This window comes from Struthio camelus, chromosome 21 (assembly GCF_040807025.1).
Source record: "Struthio camelus isolate bStrCam1 chromosome 21, bStrCam1.hap1, whole genome shotgun sequence".
Taxonomy (NCBI): Eukaryota; Metazoa; Chordata; class Aves; order Struthioniformes; family Struthionidae; genus Struthio; species Struthio camelus.
Genome location: NC_090962.1, coordinates 11,389,886 through 11,408,232, shown reverse-complemented (window position 1 = coordinate 11,408,232; position 18,347 = coordinate 11,389,886). Strand labels below are relative to the sequence as shown.

The 18,347-nt window shown below is 55.9% G+C and overlaps 1 protein-coding gene across 4 annotated transcripts in view; it reads left to right on the top strand.

Moving 5' to 3' along the window:
• Nucleotides 1-667: 667 nt before the first annotated feature.
• Nucleotides 668-18,347, top strand: part of LOC138061813 (coiled-coil domain-containing protein 81-like) — a 95,777-nt gene continuing 78,097 nt past the window's right edge. For 2 of the 4 annotated variants that reach the window (XM_068915835.1, XM_068915833.1), the window contains exons 1-3: nucleotides 669-744; nucleotides 1,921-2,155; nucleotides 2,448-2,506. The gene's annotated coding sequence lies outside the window, so the exon portion shown is untranslated. Of the gene's footprint in view, nucleotides 745-1,920; nucleotides 2,156-2,447; nucleotides 2,507-18,347 lie in introns of all 4 variants that reach the window. The other 2 variants (XM_068915834.1, XM_068915836.1) reach the window with 2 other exon arrangements.

Sequence of the window (18,347 nt, the reverse complement as noted above, 5' to 3'; positions counted from 1 at the left end):
CTGCCCCCTGCCACAGCCCAGGCTTCGGGGCCCAGTCCCCTCCAGAGAGCCTCACAGGCCCCCCAGCAGAGCGGCCCAGCAGCAGCCGCTCCCAGGCAGGAGCCTTTCCCAGCAGAGGCTGCCCTGGCGGACAACTGCTCCCGGCCGGCCCAGCCCCGCCGCCCCCCACGCCCTCCCCACCCTCGGGCCCAGCGCCCAGGGAGCAGTCGCTGCCTCCCCGGCACACGAGCACGCCACAGGCTGCGGCATCGCTCGCGGCTCCCCGCGCGGCCGCCGGGAACGGCGCTTTCGGCCGCCGCGGCTTCTCCCGAGCCCCGAGAGCGGAGGCGCCGCCGGCCGGGGCCAGGGCCGAGCCAGCGGCAGCCGTGGCCGCCCAGGCCCCGCCCCCACGGCCTGGACGGGACGCCTCCCCCCCACAGACCCCGCCCCCTTCCGCCGCGCGCTCCCCATTGGCTCCCGCGGCTCGTGGGCTCCCGGGGCGGGACACGCCCCAGGGGGAGGGCGGCACTGCGCCTGCGCCTGCCCCGCGGGAGAGGGGGAGAGGGGGGGTGGGCGGGGGGAGCGGGGCTCTGGGCAGGCGGGGCTCTGGGCAGGCGTGCTGGCGCGGAGGAGGGGCACTGAGGGCCGGGGCGGGGCCGGCTCTGCGCAGGCGCTGTGGCGGCACGGCCAGGCGGGGCCGGAGCGTGCGGCCCGCGGCTGCCCCGGCGCCGGCGCCGGCGCCGGCCAGGCGGCGTGTGCAGCCCGGTCAGGCCGCGCGCGGCGGGAGCCGATGGGGGAGCGCGGTGGGGCTGGGGGGAAGGGCCGTGGGGCGGGAGGCGTCACTTCCGGCGCAGGCGGGCGGGGGAGCAGGTGTGGCAATGGCTGCCGCCCGGCTGGGCCTGGCTGGGCCCGGTTCCCCCCCGCCGTCCCTCGGCCCCCTCCGCCGACGCCGACCCGCGTGGCGGCTGCCGAGCCCTCCCGCCGCCTGCCCCCGCCCCGCTGCCTGGCGGCGCCCCCGGCGCGGGGCGGGGGCGCTGCTGCCGGGGCTGCCGCGCAGCCTCGCCCCGGTGTCGCGGCTCGGGCACTGCGTGGTGCCCGCTGGTGGCCCTGGGCCCTCTGGGTCGCTGGGAGGAGTTTTGGAAGTAAACCCTGGGCTGTGGCGGGGGGCAGGGGCTGTCTGTGAGGCGCCCGGTGAGCCCGAGTGGTGCTTTCAGGCAGTGGTGCAGAAGTGCAGCGCTCAGTTGTTTGGATGGCTGTGCTGTGTGAGGAGTGCCCTGCTTCTTGTGCAGCTTGAAGTTGTGGGCCTGAAGAAGCTGTCCTGTCGGGGAAAGGGGAGAGGAGAGGGCTGTGAAAAGGGCAGGGCCGGAGCTTGGGGACGTAGGTGTAGAAGGAGAGTGTTTTCTTAAGGGCCCAGTGAGTGTGGGATAGCCAGAGAGTGTGTTGCAGGTGTGCCCTGTGAAAAGGGGTCTCTTTGGTGACAATGCAGATACTCCTTGGTGGAGGAGAAGGGATGTCTCGACAGGCAGCTTCAATGTCTGTGTAGTTTTAAGGAGGTGTCAACGCAGGGCAGCCCGAGCAGCCTGTAATACCTGTGTGTCTGGTGAGCTGGTGCGTAGAGCTCTGTGGGCACTGCCTCTTTGCCTGTCCTACCATGGAAGGAGCACCTGAGTAAGCTTGTGCTGATGCCCAGTGTTGCCGTAGCTGTGGGGGACCTGAGCATCTTGTGTGCGTCCTCAGGAGCGCACAGAGACACGCGTGCGGTGGCCAAGGTTAGCCTGCGTACAAGAGAGGTCACGTGAGGCAGCTTGCTAGCTCCGTTGAGCAAGGAGTGGGGGTTGTCGGTCACGTGGCTTGGAAAGGGCTAAGGAAAGAAGGGTCTAGTGAAGCCTGGCGACTAATGCTGCAGAGTGAGGGAAACGGGTGTTGTTTGTACTTTGTTAGGCCAGCTTCAGCCAAGAAGGAGCTGCTGTGATGGTGAGAGGCGCTGCGGTTTCTTTGCCTTCCTTAAGGAGCCTGGGATGCCGGGAGGCCTGTTGCAGTGAGTCAGCTGCTCAGCACGGAGTTCTGATTGCCTGACTCCAGTGTGGTCACGTGCAGTTCCCCCTGTGTTGTCCAACTCCAGGTCAGCCGTGAGGAGCTCCACCCGCTAAGGAAGGTCGCCTGGGTCGAGGCTAAGGTATAACTTGCTGCAGCGCAGTGGTGTTCTCGTGCAGTGTGTATTGAAAAATACCCCTTGCCCAAGTATGTGAGGTCTCTTTTCCAAGTTGTGTGCTGACCCTTTTATGTGCCCCCAAGTCTCCAAAGCATCTGAGTGTGGGTTCTGTTTTTTCAGCCTTGAAGGGTTTGGTATTTCTGAAGGCAGGAGTCAGTCATGCTTTCTGCAGTGGCTCTGTGAGCACCTTCCTGCTGGCTGTTGCAAGGGCCTTTGTTGCCGCTTACTGAAGCCAGTGTCACCTTTTTGTTTCCAGGTTTGTGCATAAAGATGAGCAATCGGAAGAAGAATTCGCTGAGAAGGCCTGCCTAAAAGGTACTGTGGCAATGTGCTGATCCAGTGTAGAGATGCCAGAAGTGTGTTGCCCTCATAGGAACGTATCTTTCAGTCCTCCAGAGCTTGGAGAATGACAGCAGCCCCCAGGTGCGCTACCAGGGGGTGCAGACAATCTTCATCCTCCAAGCGCCCAGGAAAGTGCCCCCATCGGGCTTCTCCTGCTGAGGCCTGTGTGCCCGCCTGCCGAGAGCCTGGCAGCGATGGCACGCAGCTGTGGGCCCTGGGTCACCCTGAGCATCTGCAAATTGGGTGTCTCCAACTCTCCGATCCACCCGCTGTGCAGAGGACATGAAGTGAAGCAGGTGGCTCGGGGGCCACGTCCCGCTGGGCTTGCCCAAGGATGGAGACAGTGCAACCTGCCTGGGAAAGTTGTTCCCATGCCTGCCTACCCCCCTAGTCCTTTTTTTCCTCCCATTTACCTGGAAGGCTGGGGCAGATAGGGCTGGCAAGGTGAGTGTATTGCGGGGAGCATGGGTGCCCGAGTTGGGCCCCGGAGAGGAGCTGCCTGCAGCTGGGAGCGCAAGTGGTGAGGGAGGGCATGGGAGCATGTGTGCTCTGTGGGGCCTGGCAGCGAATGCGAAGGCAAAGCTAGTGGCTGTTGCCCTCACAGTGACATTGCAGGCATTCCAAGGCCCACTGTTTGCCTGACTTCCTGTCTTCCTTTTGGTGGGCTCCAAGGCTCTCTGTGTCCTTCCTGGTGCATCCCAGCTGCCCCCATGTGCTTTTCTATGTGCTCAGGCCACTCGGGGTGCCTTTTGGTGCTCCCCAGTAGCCTGAGGACAGCATGTGCCCCCTCAGTGCGCTCGGTGCTGTGTGGGAGCTCTGTGGGGCCACATTCAGGGCATAGGGATGGCATGGCCAGTCCCCAGCACCCCAGTGAGCAGTAGCACACACAGAAGGATGGGCAGGGTGTGTGTGTGCCGGCCATGCTGACTCCTGCCCTCCCTCGCATTATCGGCACCGGGGAGGTGGGCACGGCCATGTGGCGTTGCACCAGGGATGGCCTCATGCCCAGGATTCTGTCAGATGTTCACTAACTTGAGGGGGCCTGTAAAGAGCAAGGACTCCCGGTGCAGCACGGCTGCCCCCTTATAAGTGTTTATTGCTTGCTCCTACATGGCAATATTACAGGCTGCTTTGCTTTGGCCAAGCACTAAACTGTTATCCTTCACTCCCCTTGGGCTCAAAGCTAAGTTGCTGTCTTGTGGCTCCCGATGCCTCGATGCCTTGTCAGTCACGGAGGAATGGCAGTGTGGGCATCCCCTTCTCACCGACTGGTGTCCAGGGGGCAGTCTGGAGCAGGGTCTTTACCATATAGGGTGGCATTAACCTTTCATAATTCTCCCTGTTGTTCCCCCCGAAAGCAGCAGCTTAAACCCCGCCCCAGCTGTGTTTTATCCAACAACTTCCACTCCCTACAACTCCCTTCTCTACTTCTTTATCTCTAATTTCCCCACTGTTTTCCCAGAAGTGGTGAGAGTTTCTGCAGTGCCATGCGGTTTTGCATCACTATGTTCCCCCACGGCTCTGCAGTGAGGTGCCTCAGGCCGGGGACACGCCAGGGGGTTGCCAACTGGAGGGAGGCACCAGCGCATGCTGCTGGCATGGGGGCTGTGCTCTCCAGGAGGCCCCGTCTTGCCTGCAGGCTGTGAGATTGTCCACCCTTTGACACTGTCGGAAACCTTTGTGATTTGAAATATGTAGAGCTCAGTTTTGCCCAAACCATTTTTCCAGGATTCATGTGCAGGATACATTGGGATGGGAGAGGTGTGTGATGCAGCCTCAGCGTGTCTGAGTTGTGACAGTTGTTGTGTACTGCAGGACAAGATTAGCACATGAGCACACACCTGTTCCCTCCACACAGAGTGAAATGATGACAACAAACATTATATGTTGTGAAGTAAGCTGCATGTCCCAAGCTTTCCAGAAAACCATGTCCACAGGGACTAATGTGCTTTATATTGTTACAAACGTCCCCAGGCATTCACCGCTAAGTCTGAATCAGACTCAATGGTTTATTTCAGTTCGATCTGGGTGCCTCCAAAGAGGGACCGAGAACAAAGAAATGTGGGGGTGATTATACTCCTTACAGTCTTATTTCCCCGCCTGCCAGTGACAGTCTCTTCCAGGCTTCTTTCCTGAGTGGGTGGTCTCTATCCTTTTGATTGGTTCGTGTCTACATCCCAGGACAGTTGCTGCAGTTCCTGCTTCACAGTGCCTTATCTTATCCGGAGGTTAACCGAGACCTCTGTCCATTGTGTGCTGTGTCTTTGAGGGCTGATTTGAGCTGGTTCTGCAGTTGTTCTGTCAGCAGTATGCCACAGGTTTGGTTAAAGTTCAAGCTTAGGCCTGCAGGCTTCACTGCTCCAAGCACTGATGCTAAGTTGAATCAAGGTTATGCCAATGGAAATGACAGTGGTTTTCTTACAAACCCCCCATTTGTTTTTCTGGCTGTTCCTCTTCGTAATCTATCCATTTTCCAAGACGAGCAGCCCGCCTCCGAAATTTGATATACAATGCCAAGGTGAGTGCAAAGCACACGATGCCTAGACAGAGCAGAATCACTACAGGATGCAGCAAACGATTATGGAAGGCAGAAGCGGTGGGAGACCACCCAAACAAAGTTTCCCACCATTGACGCGCCGCGTCCTTTTTGACTCTTTCAAGTCTCATTTGAATTTGTTGTGTGTCATGCTCTACGGTCATCAGTGTGCTTTTCCCTGTTTCTTTGACCTTGTGGAGCAATGTCCGCAGTTGGTCATGGTGTAGTACTTCCTTCACTAGATGGAGATTCGTTCCAGTAGGTACTGGTGATCTCACAATTCATGACTCAATGAATAATTTTCCTGGAGTAACTGAGGAGTTGTTACTGGGCTTGGATAATTGCAGCCACGTGCCTTTAGCATTGTGAAGTTACACACGCGCAAATTTAAACTCTTATTGTGATCTAACATTACCCCATGCTTGTTGAATAGTGAGGGCAAAAGCAGTTACCACTTTTTGCTCCTTACTGAATGTAAACTTAGGCATTTGCCACCCAGCTTGATATTTCCGTTCCGATACGGCACTCTTTTCCCATATTAATGTTTGGATTTCTGCTGGAAGCATACCATTCTCCCCTTCCCTTATTCCTGAGGCAGCTATTGTTTGTAGCCAAAATTGGGCTTGAATGCAGCTAAGGGCAAGTGAGGTGTTTCCTTGAAGTACCCCTAACGTGTCTATTGTTAATCGGTGGTCTTGCTCATTAATCTCCTCCCTCCGAGGTAACAGGTCTGGTATCAGCCATTGTACTTTCCCTGCTGCGGTCAACGATGATGGCAACGGATGTTGCAGCTTAAACAAATCTGTTGTGGGTGCGCCCGATTTATTCATCAGCACTTCTGCATCGATACCATTTAATACACCTAGGCCAGTCCCCATCAGGCCCGTGATGTGTCGTTTTCTTAGGTTTTGTTCCCTGCTGTTTAACCATGTCTCCCATGCAACGTATACGTTTTGCAAGAAAGGCGCGCGTTGGGGCTTGAGCCCTGTGATGTTTACTTGCAAGCTGAGTTCTACTTGTTTGAAGGACCAAGTTGGATTAAGCAGCACGGTTTGTTGACCTCCTTTCTTCATCACGTACGGTCCTATTAGATATGTCCAAAGTTTTAGTTTAGGGGTGGGAGGTTGAGTAGTGGGAGTAATGCTACTAGTGATCGTAGGAGTAGTTAAGTCATGTTTTACCTGACACACAATGCGACCGTCCATAGAAATGTCCTCGAGACTCGCACGAGCGTTCACAGGAACCTCTATACAACATTGTTCAGCATGACAGGTCATACTACAACAACGGCCCATTTCTTCTTCTCTTTCCAAAGTAACCATTTTATCAGCAAAACAGCAAAAGATGTGCTTCTCTCTGCGACCCCTTGTCGAGGCTACCATAGTTACCCATGCAGTATGTGCGGCATTCTTGGTAGCAGCCTGTTGCTGTACCTAAGGATCTGTGGTGAGAGCCTCCCAGCGAATTGCTCTCCGTCCTTCCATCGCTTCCAAACAACATCCTCTAATGAAGAAGACTCTTCCGATAAGCATTCTGGTGGATTGTGTGTTTTAGCATGCGAATGAGGAGCCCAGGATTGCCGCTCAGCAATTTTAACTGCAAAATAGGAAGACACAAGTACAGTGTACGCTCCTTCCCACTTTGGTTCCCATGTATGCTTTCGGATGTACCTTTAACTTAAAACCTCTGTCCATTTTGAGGTTAGGTTAGGTTAGTTTCTGCACACACCTTTGCTCATTTTGTTTTTGCTGTCCTATTCATTGTGACATTGATCACAGCTGGATACTATTTACTTTGAAGCTGCATATCTCTCTGGAGCTGCCCAGGAGTCTTTTTATTTGTGCCGCAACACCTTCAATTCCGCCTTGTCCTTTTTCATGGAGCCATGGTGCCACAGGTAGCAGATATTTCCTAGGCAATACAGGCTTACCTCCGATTGTCCAAATTCCAGTTTTGCCTCGTCCCCCTCCAAGCTGTTCCCACCTCTCCTTTTCTTCCTTGGTACATTCTTTGTCATGTATGTGGGATAGCTGGGACACGTCTGGTCCATCCATCGCAGTGGGGCATAACAAAACACCCCATTGCAAGGCAGCTGCTCGGGCAGCTGAATCAGCAGAATTGTTCCCTTTTTCTACGGTGGGCCTACCTTGGCGATGTGCAGGGCAATGAGGAATAGCACTGTGTTTAGGATCTTGAATAGCATCCAGCAGTTTGCGGACTTGTGGGCCCTTTGCGATGTTCTTTCCGCCGGAGGTTAAGAACCCTCGCTCTTTCCATAGTGCCCCTACTGCATGACAAACTCCAAAAGCATACTTTGAATCAGTATAAATATTAACAGTTTTACCTGTAGAAAGCCTTGCTGCTCTTGCCAAAGCAACCAGTTCGGCCTCTCGCGCGCTCGTAGTAGGTTTTAGGGGCCGAGCTGCCAGTATGTCGAAATCAGATCTTACCGCGTAGCCACTTTGCCACTTGCCCTCATGATAAGAGGAAGATCCATCTACGTACAAAACTAAATCTGGGTTTGGGAAGGGAGTCTGTTGTAAGTCTTGGCGAGGTTTTTCCACAAGTTGCATTACCCTAGTGCACTCACGGTAATGTTTTTCTCCGTTGCTGGGCAAGGGAAGCAGGGTAGCTGGACTCAATGTATTACAATGTTGTATAGTCACATTGTCCATCATTAAGAGAAGAAATTCATATTTATGTGCTCGCTGTGGAGCTGGAACATGAGACACAAAATTCTTCAATAACATTTCCACTTTGTGTGGGACGTGTGCTGTCAGAGGGTGTCCCAGAAGCATGGTTGGACATGTCTCAACAATGATTGCTGCAGCAGCCACCACACGGATACGTCCAGGAGTCCCCAAAAGGATGGCATCCACTTGTACTAACTAATATGTGGCTGGTTTGGGTTGGGGACGTAGCATTGGAGTCAGCACTCCCCTGGCAACCCCTTGTTCCTGAATGTACAGCTGGGAAGGTTTTTTATAATCAGGGAGCCCTAGAGCCAGCGCTTTCCTTAATGCCTCCTTAATTTTTTTCAATGCCAAATCTCTCTGTGGTGTCCACTTTACAGGTTCTCAGGTGCACCCCTCTGAGTGTGCACTGCAGAAAGATTCCAGGATTGCTGTAGAGATGCAGGAAATGCAAAATCGACCACCGGTGAGGGGACACTGCGAGCGGTTCAGGAGATGCAAGCGTTGAGGAGAGACACGAAGTCAAGTTGCTGTTGTTAGTGCTTTGTCCTGGCTCCTGCTAAGGTTTCTTAGGAAGGCAGAGATGCCCCACACGCTCGTGGCTGCAGTCACTTTGCATGGGGCGTTCTCCTGCACCTAAATGCTGGCATTAAGACACGTGTTTGGTGAAACTCCCTCATGTCATGTCGTGTCGTGCAAGAGATGCCAGAGTCCTGCTGCTTTTCCGTAGTGGGAAAGAGTCTGATTGTGGGGGCCCAGTCCGACAAGCAGCTGTGCACAGACACACTCTTGCCTTGCCTCGTAGCCCAGCTGACTGAGCCCAGTTGCCCTGGGACCCCGTGCATGTGTGCGCATGATGGTGCTTGGTGGCAGTGCTGCCGCCTCGGTGCTGCAGGACCTTTTGGGAGCAGGGCCTTTGTGAAGGTCTGGCCCAGGTTAGTCCCTCCCTTCTTGTGCGTTCCTCTCTCGCTGTGGCTCCAAAGACACTACCTCTCCACTGAGGAGGACCGAACTAACTGTGAACTAAGGCTCCTGTAACTGCCCTAAGACTGTTTGTAACAAACGCGAAGCTACCTAGCCTAATGCTACCCTATACCGTGAACTACCCTACAAGAAGGAAGAAGAACTAAGAATAACAACAAGAAGGAAGAACTCAGAAGAATAACTAACAATAATACCTATAACTAATAACTGTAATGCTACTAGGAACAGAAGTAATAACTCTACCTAGTGATAGTAATGAGAAGAACTGTACCCTACACATAGAATATTCACTGTGAACTAAGAATCCTCTACCTAACTGAAACTAACTGTCCATAACTACACACTAAAAATAGACTAACCAACCCTACACTAAGAAATACTACTGCTAAGAACCTTAATGCTCCTAGAGTAACACGAATGCTAAATGCTAGAATACTCCTACTCCTAAAAAAATCTATCCTATAACCTAACCTGTAGCCTAAACAGAGCTGTGGCAGGGTGGTGGGAGCTGTTCCTGGGCACTGTCTCTGTCCCGCAGTAGAGGTGGAGGGGAGTCGTGAGATGTGTCCCCGCGGTGGGCCCTGTCTCTGCCGGGCAGATGTTGATGCCCGGCAGCCCAGGGCAGGCCAGGAGGCGATGGCGGCCCGGTGATCCTCGGCGTGCCCCGGCTGGTGGGCTCAGCTGCCCCTGGCTGGGTGCTGGCAGCAGCCTGGTGTTGCTGGGGGGGCAGTGCCGCAGCTGGTGGTCAGCGGGGGGCCTCCTGCCAGGCTAGCACCTCCTCCTCCTCTTTGGTCCCTGCGGCAGGTCCACGAGGCACAGGGCGAGCTGCCCCTCTGTGGGGTCCACCTCCATGGGCTCCTCCTCCTCCTCCTCCACGGGCTCCAAGGCGGCTGGGGCACTCTGGAGGAGGGCGGCGCGGCGGTCCCAGACGGTGGCACCCACCTTCCTCTTGATGCGCAGCGCCGCCTTCCTCCTGGCCCACAGTCGCTCCGGCTGGCTCATGGCAGGCAGGAGTGGAGAGCGCGATCCCGGGTCGTGTCCCACCACCGGCCTCTTGACAGCTCTGGGACAGTGGCGCTGAGGTCACTGTTGACACGGGGAGGCCGTGGTGACGGCACACCTGACCCGCTCCCCAGTTGCGGGGGCCCTACCTGGCTGTGCCCCGCAGGGGGATGGTGGGGGCTGGAGGGTGCCCCCGTGGGCAGGGGACCATGGGGCTGCAGGCTGCTCTCCTTGGCCTCCTTTGCGTGGGCCCTCGAGCTTACTTGTGGGAAGAGCTGCTCTTGCGCCAGGGAGGTGGTCTTGGCCTCCCCGCGGGGACTGTGTGCTCCAGACCCTTCGCGGCCTGGGCCCCCTCTGCCAGAGTTGCTCCCGGGTGTCCCTGCGTGTGCTGGAGCGCTGGGGAGCCCCTGCTGGGACCAAGCCCTGCTGGCACGGTCTCCTCAGTGCCCAGCAGAGGGGCAGCCCCACTGCCCTCGACCTGCTGGCTGCACGCCCAGGCCACCCGGGAGGTGGCTCTCCTTCCTGCAGGGCGTTTTCCCACCACTCTTTCTTCTGACTTCCCCTTCCCACCAGCTTCTTGGGAATGGTTCCGGGCAGCACAAGACTTTCCTTCCCTTCATGACTGCTCAGCCTCTTCAGGAACCTCCCCTGTGGGATGCTGCCTGTTCTGCAGGAAACCCTTGGAGCTGTTAAAACACCAGTTGTTGTCAGGAGCAGCTTTTCAGGAGCAGCAGGAGTGTTCCGGAGGAGGAAAGGCAGGCCCTCCCTGGCTGTCTTTGCTGCTGAGTTTGTAGCCATCTGGTGCAGCACTGCAGCTGGGTGAGCGGTCTCACTGCAGCTCACGTTCGCCAAGGATGCTGCTGCTGCGTGACCACAGGCAGAGCCTGAGTTCCTCCAGCTTGTTTCCAGGCTGTGTGCATTGGAGTGCAGAGACTTGTGGCAGGTGTGCTTTTGCCCTCTTTGGTCCTTCCCTCGCATTTATTGCTATGGCCTGACGTAGCAGTTGTGAAAGACCAGGGCCTGTGCGTGCCATGCCTGTGTGGTTCCCCCGGCCAGTGTAGACAACCTCTCTGGGAGCAGGGGGTGGTCTTCTTGTCTGGCAGCATGAGGAGCCGGCTGCTCTGCACAGGAGCCAGGATGCAGAGTGGTACGGCTGGGTGCAGATCAGGGCCCCGAGAGGGTGGTCAGGTCAGACAGAGTGCAGGGCTCAGCCAGCAAGCGTGTAGTGACGAGGCAGGTGTGAAGGCAGGCCAGGAAGCCCAGCGAGCAGGTGCTGCTCCAGGTCAGGCTCACAGAGGCAGAAGACGTGGCACAGACAGAGGTGTTGCACAACTGCAGCAGAGCGCAGGCCGGGGCCAGCAGTAATGCACTCACTGCAGTACTCACTTGTGTGCAGAGTACATGCACTCACTGTTGGCATGGAATTGACCACTGTTACATGCACTTGTGGGGTTGGGCATGGCTTTCCTGGGGTTTTTTGGGAGCCTTCCAGGGTGAGGTAACCGTGACCAGAAACTTGTGGGCAGCCTTGTGGCCAGGGTACTGCTGGTGGTGCAAAAGTCAGGTTTCTTGACTCCAGGCCTGTTCCCTGGGGCCCACAAGGGATTGGCTTCCTGGAAGAGCTCTGCAGTTTCCATGTGTGGTGAGCATGTAGGGGACGGCGGGGCTGGGCCAGCCCTGGAGGAGCTGTCCTGCAGGGGAGCCTCTGCTGGGAAAGGCTCCTGCCTGGGAGCTGCTGCTGCTGGGCCCAGCTCTGCTGGTGGGGGGAGAGCGACCTGTGTGACTGTCTGGAAGGGGATTGGACACGACAGCAGCTGTACAGTGAAGGCAGATCTCAGGGGAAGGGGCCGGGAAGGGAGCTGCCCTGTGGCTCTCGTGTCCTCTTCCTGCTGCAGAATGGCAGGAAGCAGCTCTGCCCCGGTGTGCGGCAAGGAGGTGTTTAACCGAATGCTTTCTGTCCAGAGGAGAAAGAAAGAGAAAGAGTTGCAGGAAAGAGAAGAGCTTCTTGGAGGAGAGTTTGTAGTGAGGAGAGAAGGTATTGATGATGAATTGTGAAGGCAGTGGGCTGAGGGTGTGCAGAGGAGAGAAGTGGAGTTTGCACCTGTGGGCTGCAGCTTAGGAAAGAGCGGGCGTGTTGGGTGGGAGCTGGGTTGAGATGTCTGTGGAGATGAGCATGGCTGAGGAAGCCAGCGGGCTCACAGTGATGATGGTCACTTTAGGGTGGAGCAGGCCCGGCTTGCTATCTGTTAGAGAGCAGTGGTGTGAGGTGTGCAGGGGCAAAGCAGCCCCTGGGAGGAGGGTGGCCTTGTGGAAGGTGGCAGCAATGCCAGCTTGTGTCTCTGTCTGCCTAAAAGAGCAGTGTTGCTCGCGAGCAGGGTGAGCAAAGGCCCCAACAGGCTCTGTGCTCATGCTTCCTTCTTACAGGTGTAGCCCAGCAAATAGCTTGCCGGTGCTGGAAAGGGGAGCTGTTGCTCCTCGTCCCAGTTGTGCCGTGCCTGAGCGTGCTGTCCCTGTGCTCTGGGGCCCTGGGGCTCGTCACGCTGCCCAGTCTACTGGGCGACATCACTGCAATGGCAGGAAACAAAGCTTGTCAAAAAGCAACGGTGTGAGTGAGCTGTCCTGGCTTTGCTTGCTGTTAGGGGAGAGCCAAAGGTCTGGAGCGAGGAGAGAAGGCAAGAGATAAGGGAGGAAGGAGCCCAGGGAGAAGAGAGCGTGCGGATGGGTGGCCCCAGCCCACTCAGGAGTCAATAGTGTCAATTGTAGCTTGGAACACCACGGGGAAACGCTGGGTGCAGGTCACTGTTGTGTGGGGCAGAAGGAATAACTGGCCGAGCTCGCTCACCATGCCTGGGAAGGCAGTGAAAGACAGTGCCCCTGCGTGATGCCTGCGTGCATGTGGCCTCGTGCTGTGCTCGGACGTGCCACTAGTGTTGTCTGAATGACCAGCGCTGGTGATGCTGGTGCGTTCTTTGATGTCCTTTTTCTCCAGGATCTTGTCTGTGACTAGAGCGGCAGAGTGTTTTCTGGCTAAGAGCGAATGGATGCATAAGGTGCCCAGCAAGACCGAAGGGATGCACAGTGTGTGTTTGTGCAACTGCAAGGCCACTGTGGAACTGGTGCTTGTGGCCCTGGCTCACCACCACCTGGCAACGGGCAATGATGCCAGAGCCTTTTCCCATCTGCTGGAGCGTGCGGCTGCCTACTTGCACGTCTCCAGCAAGTACCTGGTGAGTTGCCCTGCTGACCGGAGGCCCCTGCCCGTGGAGTCCTCTGAATTGCCTTGTCCTGGGCAGGCCCATTGGCCCACTGCAATAGGGCATGCCTGGGGGTGTGCCTTTGTGGGGACTCGGGGATGAATGACTGGGGTTGAGAAGCAGAGTTTGCCTCCTGTTTGCCTCTCCTGTGGCAAGAGACACAGGGCAGTGAAGCAGGCCCTTTGCACCAGGCGCACCTGCAGGGAGGTGGTGCGAAGAAACGGCGAGTGATTGTTGTGGGTGACTCCCTGCTGCAGGGGACAGAGGCACCTATCTGCCGACCTGATCTCTTGTCCAGAGAGGTTTGCTGCCTGCCAGAGGCTCGAATAAGAGATGTCGTGGAAAGACTGCCAAGGCTTGTCCATGCATCAGACTACTACCCTCTGCTGATCTTCCATGTGGGTGCTAATGACACGAAAGGCAAACTGGAAACCATCAAACGGGACTTCAGAGCTCTGGGAATGGTGGTGAAGGGTCTGGGAGCCCAGGTCGTTTTCTCCTCAATCTTGCCTGTGAGGGGAAAGGACAGGAGGAGGAGTAGACGAATTTTCCAAGTTAACAGCTGGCTGCGCCGCTGGTGTTGGCAACAGGGCTTTGGTTTCTATGACCATGGGACCCTGTTTGAAGATCAACAGCTGATGGGGAGAGACGGGATCCAGCTTACCAAGCGGGGCACGCGCGTCTTTGCCAACAGATTGGCCAGCCTGGTAAGGAGGGCTTTAAACTAGGCAAGATGGGGGAAGGGGAGTGGTATAGTGGCAGGGGAGTCAGTAAAACACCGTTCAAGTCAGGATGCCTCCAGCGGGTGCATACAACCAGGGGAGACAGCATGCAACATGGCTATGGAGGATCCTCTTGCACCTCTTCTGGGAAGCCTGTGTGCTTGACTGGCTCTCTCAAATGCCTGTATACCAATGCACGCAGCATGGGGAATAAGCAGGAAGAGTTAGAGATCTGTGTGCGGTCGCAGGGCCATGATCTCATTGCAGTGACAGAGACATGGTGGGATAGTTCACATGACTGGGATGCTGTCATGGATGGCTATGTGCTTTTTAGGAAAGACAGGCCAGGAAGGCGAGGTGGTGGAGTTGCTCTTTATGTGAGGGAGCAACTAGAATGTATGGAGCTCTGCCTCGGGGTGGATGAAGAGCAAGTTGAGAGCCTATGGGTAAGGATTAAAGGGCAGGGTAACATGGGTGACACTGTTGTGGGGGTTTACTACAGGCCACCTGATCAGGAGGAAGTCATCAATGAGGCCTTCTACAGACAGCTGGAAGAAGCCTCACGATCACAGGCCCTGGTTCTCATGGGAGACTTCAACCACCCTGACATCTGTTGGGAAGACAGCACAGCTAGGCACAAACAGTCAAAGAGGTTCCTGCAGAGCATTGATGATAATTTCTTGACCCAGGTGGTGGAGACGCCAACGAGGAGAGGTGCAATGCTAGACCTTGTACTAATGAACAAAGAAGGTCTAGTTGGAGATGTGAAGGTTGGGGGCAGCCTTGGCTGCAGTGACCATGAGATGGTGGAGTTCAGGATCCTGCGAGGAGGGAGCAGGGCAATGAGTAGGATTGCAACGCTGGACTTCAGGAGAGCTGACTTTGGCCTCTTCGGGGACCTACTTAGGGGAATCTCCTGGGGTAGGGCCCTAGAAGGAAGAGGGGTCCAAGAGAGCTGGTTAATATTCAAGCGTCACTTCCTCCAGGCTCAGGATCAGTGCATCCCTCTGAGGAAGAAGTTCAGCAAAGCGGGCAGGAGACCTGCATGGATGAGCAAGGAACTCCTGGCCAAACTCCAGCAGAAGAAGGAAGTCTACAGAATATGGAAAAGGGGACAGGCCACTTGGGAGGAATACAGGGACGTTGTCAGAGCGTGCAGGGATGCGACAAGGAAGGCTAAGGCCCATTTGGAATTAAATCTGGCAAGGGATGTCAAGGACAACAAGAAGGCCTTCTTCAAATACATCAATAGCAAAAGGAAGACTAGGGAAAACGTGGGCCCGCTGCTGAATGGGGCGGGTGCCCTGGTGACAAAGGATACAGAGAAGGCAGAGTTATTGAATGCCTTCTTTGCTTCTGTCTTCACTGCTAAGGCCAGTCCTGAGGAATTCCAGACCTTGGAGACAAGAGAGGAAGGCTGGAGAAAGGAAGACTCTCCCTTGGTTGAGGAGGATCGGGTTAGAGATCTTTTGTCTAAACTTGACATCCACAAATCCATGGGCCCCGATGGGATGCACCCACGAGTGCTGAGAGAGCTGGCGGATGTTATCTCTAGGCCTCTCTCCATCATCTTTGAAAGGTCCTGGAGATCAGGAGAGGTGCCTGAGGACTGGAAGAAAACCAATGTCACGCCAGTCTTCAAAAAGGGCAAGAAGGAGGAGCCAGGAAACTACAGGCCTGTCAGCCTCACCTCCATCCCGGGAAAGGTGATGGAACAGCTCATCCTGGAGGTCATCACTAAGCATGCGGAGGACAAGAAGGTGATCAGGAGTAGTCAGCATGGATTCACCAAAGGGAAATCATGCTTGACCAATCTGATAGCCTTCTATGACAGAATGACTGGCTGGGTAGATGAGGGCAGAGCAGTGGATGTTGTCTTTCTGGACTTCAGCAAGGCTTTTGACACTGTCTCCCATCACATCCTCCTAGGTAAGCTCAGGAAGTGTGGGCTAGATGAGTGGACGGTGAGGTGGCTTGAGAACTGGCTGGATGGCCGAGCTCAGAGGGTTGTGGTGAATGGCGCAGAGTCAAGTTGGAGGCCTGTGGCTAGTGGTGTCCCCCAGGGGTCAGTCCTGGGCCCAGTCTTGTTCAATATATTCATCAATGACCTGGAGGAAGGGACAGAGTGCACCCTCAGCAAGTTTGCTGATGATACTAAACTGGGGGGAGTGGCTGACACACCAGAAGACTGTGCTGCCATTCAGAGGGACCTGGACAGGCTGGAGAGGTGGGCGGAGAGGAACCTCCTGAAGTTCAACAAAGGCAAGTGCAAGGTCCTGCACCTAGGCAGGAATAATCCCATGCACCAGTACAGGCTGGGGACTGACCTGTTGGAAAGTAGCTCTGCCGAGAAGGACCTGGGAGTGCTGGTGGACAACAAGTTGACCATGAGCCAGCAATGTGCTGTAATGGCCAAGAAGGCCAATGGTATGCTGGGGTGCATTAGGCAGAGTGTTGCCAGCAGGTCGAGGGAGGTGATCCTGCCCCTCTATTCAGCCCTGGTGAGGCCTCACCTGGAGTACTGTGTCCAGTTCTGGGCTCCCCAGTACAAGAGAGACATGGCACTCCTGGAGAGAGTCCAGCGGAGGGCTACCAAGATGATTAGAGGGCTGGAGCATCTCTCCTATGAAGAAAGACTGCAAGACCTGGGCCTGTTCAGCCTGGAGAAGAGAAGATTGAGAGGGGATCTCATCAACGTGTACAAGTATCTGAAGGGGGAGTGTCAAGAGGATGAGGCCAGCCTCTTCTCCGTGGTGCCCAGCAACAGGACAAGAGGCAATGGGCAGAAACTGAACCACAGGAAGTTCCATCTGAACCTGAGAAAATACTTCTTCACTGTGAGGGTGACAGAGCATTGGAACAGGTTGCCCAGAGGGGTGGTGGAGTCTCCTTCGCTGGAGATATTCAAAACCCGTCTGGATGTGATCCTGGGCAATATGCTCTAGGTGACCCTGCTTGAGCAGGGAGGTTGGACGAGATGATCTCCAGAGGTCCCTTCCAACCTAAACGATTCTGTGATTCTGTGATTCTGTGAAGGAGCCCTTGTGCCCGTGGTGGGAGAGGCAGCGTGACTGTGTTAGGCTGGAGATCGCCGGGGCAGGTGCAGGGCCTCCTCAGAGAGATGCAGGAGGCAACAGGGAACGATGGGGCTGGGGGCAGGCTTGGCAGCGACACTCAGCTGCTCTTTGTGTGCTTGTTGAAAGGCCTTCCTGAACCTGAACAAAGCAGAGGTGCTGAGGAACTCAGGGGCTAAGAAAGGCAATGTGCTTGGGTACTTTGAAGAAGCCACCTTCCTGAGCCTCAAAGGGGAGGTAAGGTGAGCGGGAGGCTTTGCGGGCTGTCCTGGTGGGTGGGATTGGATGCCTTCCGGGGGGGTTGCGAGAAGAACAAAGACTCCTCCCTTCCTCAGGAGGCAGGGTAAGAAGCAGAACGGGATGCGGAGGGAAGGAAGAGGCAATTCATACCTGGTCGCGGGCATCTAGGCCCCAGCCTGCTGAGACTTAAGCCCAGCCTTCAGCTGATGCATAGGTCTTAGCAAGATCGAGGCACGAAGCAGCGAGGTTTGGATAGAACGGGAACGACAGAGCCTGAGAGTGGCACGTGCACAATTTTTCGAGGGAAGCATGCCTGTGGGTAAAAAAGCAGGCTTGTATCGTGAGGGCTGCAGCTGCTCTTGGTGGTGCTGCTGAGAGCCTTTGTTTTGCTGGAGGGCAGTGCAGGTGCTTGAGCTTGGGAGCAGTGCTTTGAGTGACCCGTTTGTGATGAGATGCCGGCAAGAAGGCTAGGCGAGCAGAGAGAGGTTAGCAGGGAGGAGAGGCTGGAGAGGGGAAGGGAGAGTGTGGGCAAGAGCAGCAGGAGGTGGGCCTGGAGGGGTAAGTGGAGGAGAGATGTGAGGAAGAGGAAGCTCAGAGGTCATAAGCAAGTGCAAGCTGGGTTGCTGGTCTAGCAGTGCTGGGATGTGCAGGAGATGCAGGAGGCACCTGAGAGCCTGTGCTACGGAGTCACTGCTGTTGCTGATCACTGGCAGCATGCCTCTGTCCAGGGCTAGAAAGCTGCTGGTTTTGCAATGGAAAATGCTGTCCGGGGAGTTGAGAGTCCTCTTTTTTCCCTTCCTGATGTAGTCTGCCCTTGCCTTCAAGGGCATTTCTGTGGAGCCTGAGTAGCCCTGAGGCGCTAGGGTAGAAGGCCAGCCCTTGCCTCCTTGCTGTGAGGTTTGCTGGCTCTCTGAGTGGTTTATCTGCCAAGACCTTCCCCAGCTGTGCTTGAGCTTTCTGCTGCTACGAACGCTTGAGGCAAGTCAAGGCCGGGGAGGGAGGCAGTGCTCCTCTGAGAGATGTTTGTATTCCAGGGTGGCAGTATAAGTCCTTTGAAGAGTGCCGGAGCTTTGCTGAGCAGAAGGAAGCCAATTGGGTTGTCAAGTCGCAGAGCAGCATGCTGCTTGGACTGTATTTGTCCCTGGCTCTTTGGTAAGTTAGAGCCTTGCTGTGAGTGGGGAGGAGCCGAGGCCGTGACTGTGGCAGGGAAGTTGTGAGCTGTGGGCTTGTCACATGCTCCTGTCCCATGTCCACCAAGGCAGCCGCCTGTGGGGCGCTGTGGTGAAAGGGGCAGGGGAGGCGGGAGGGT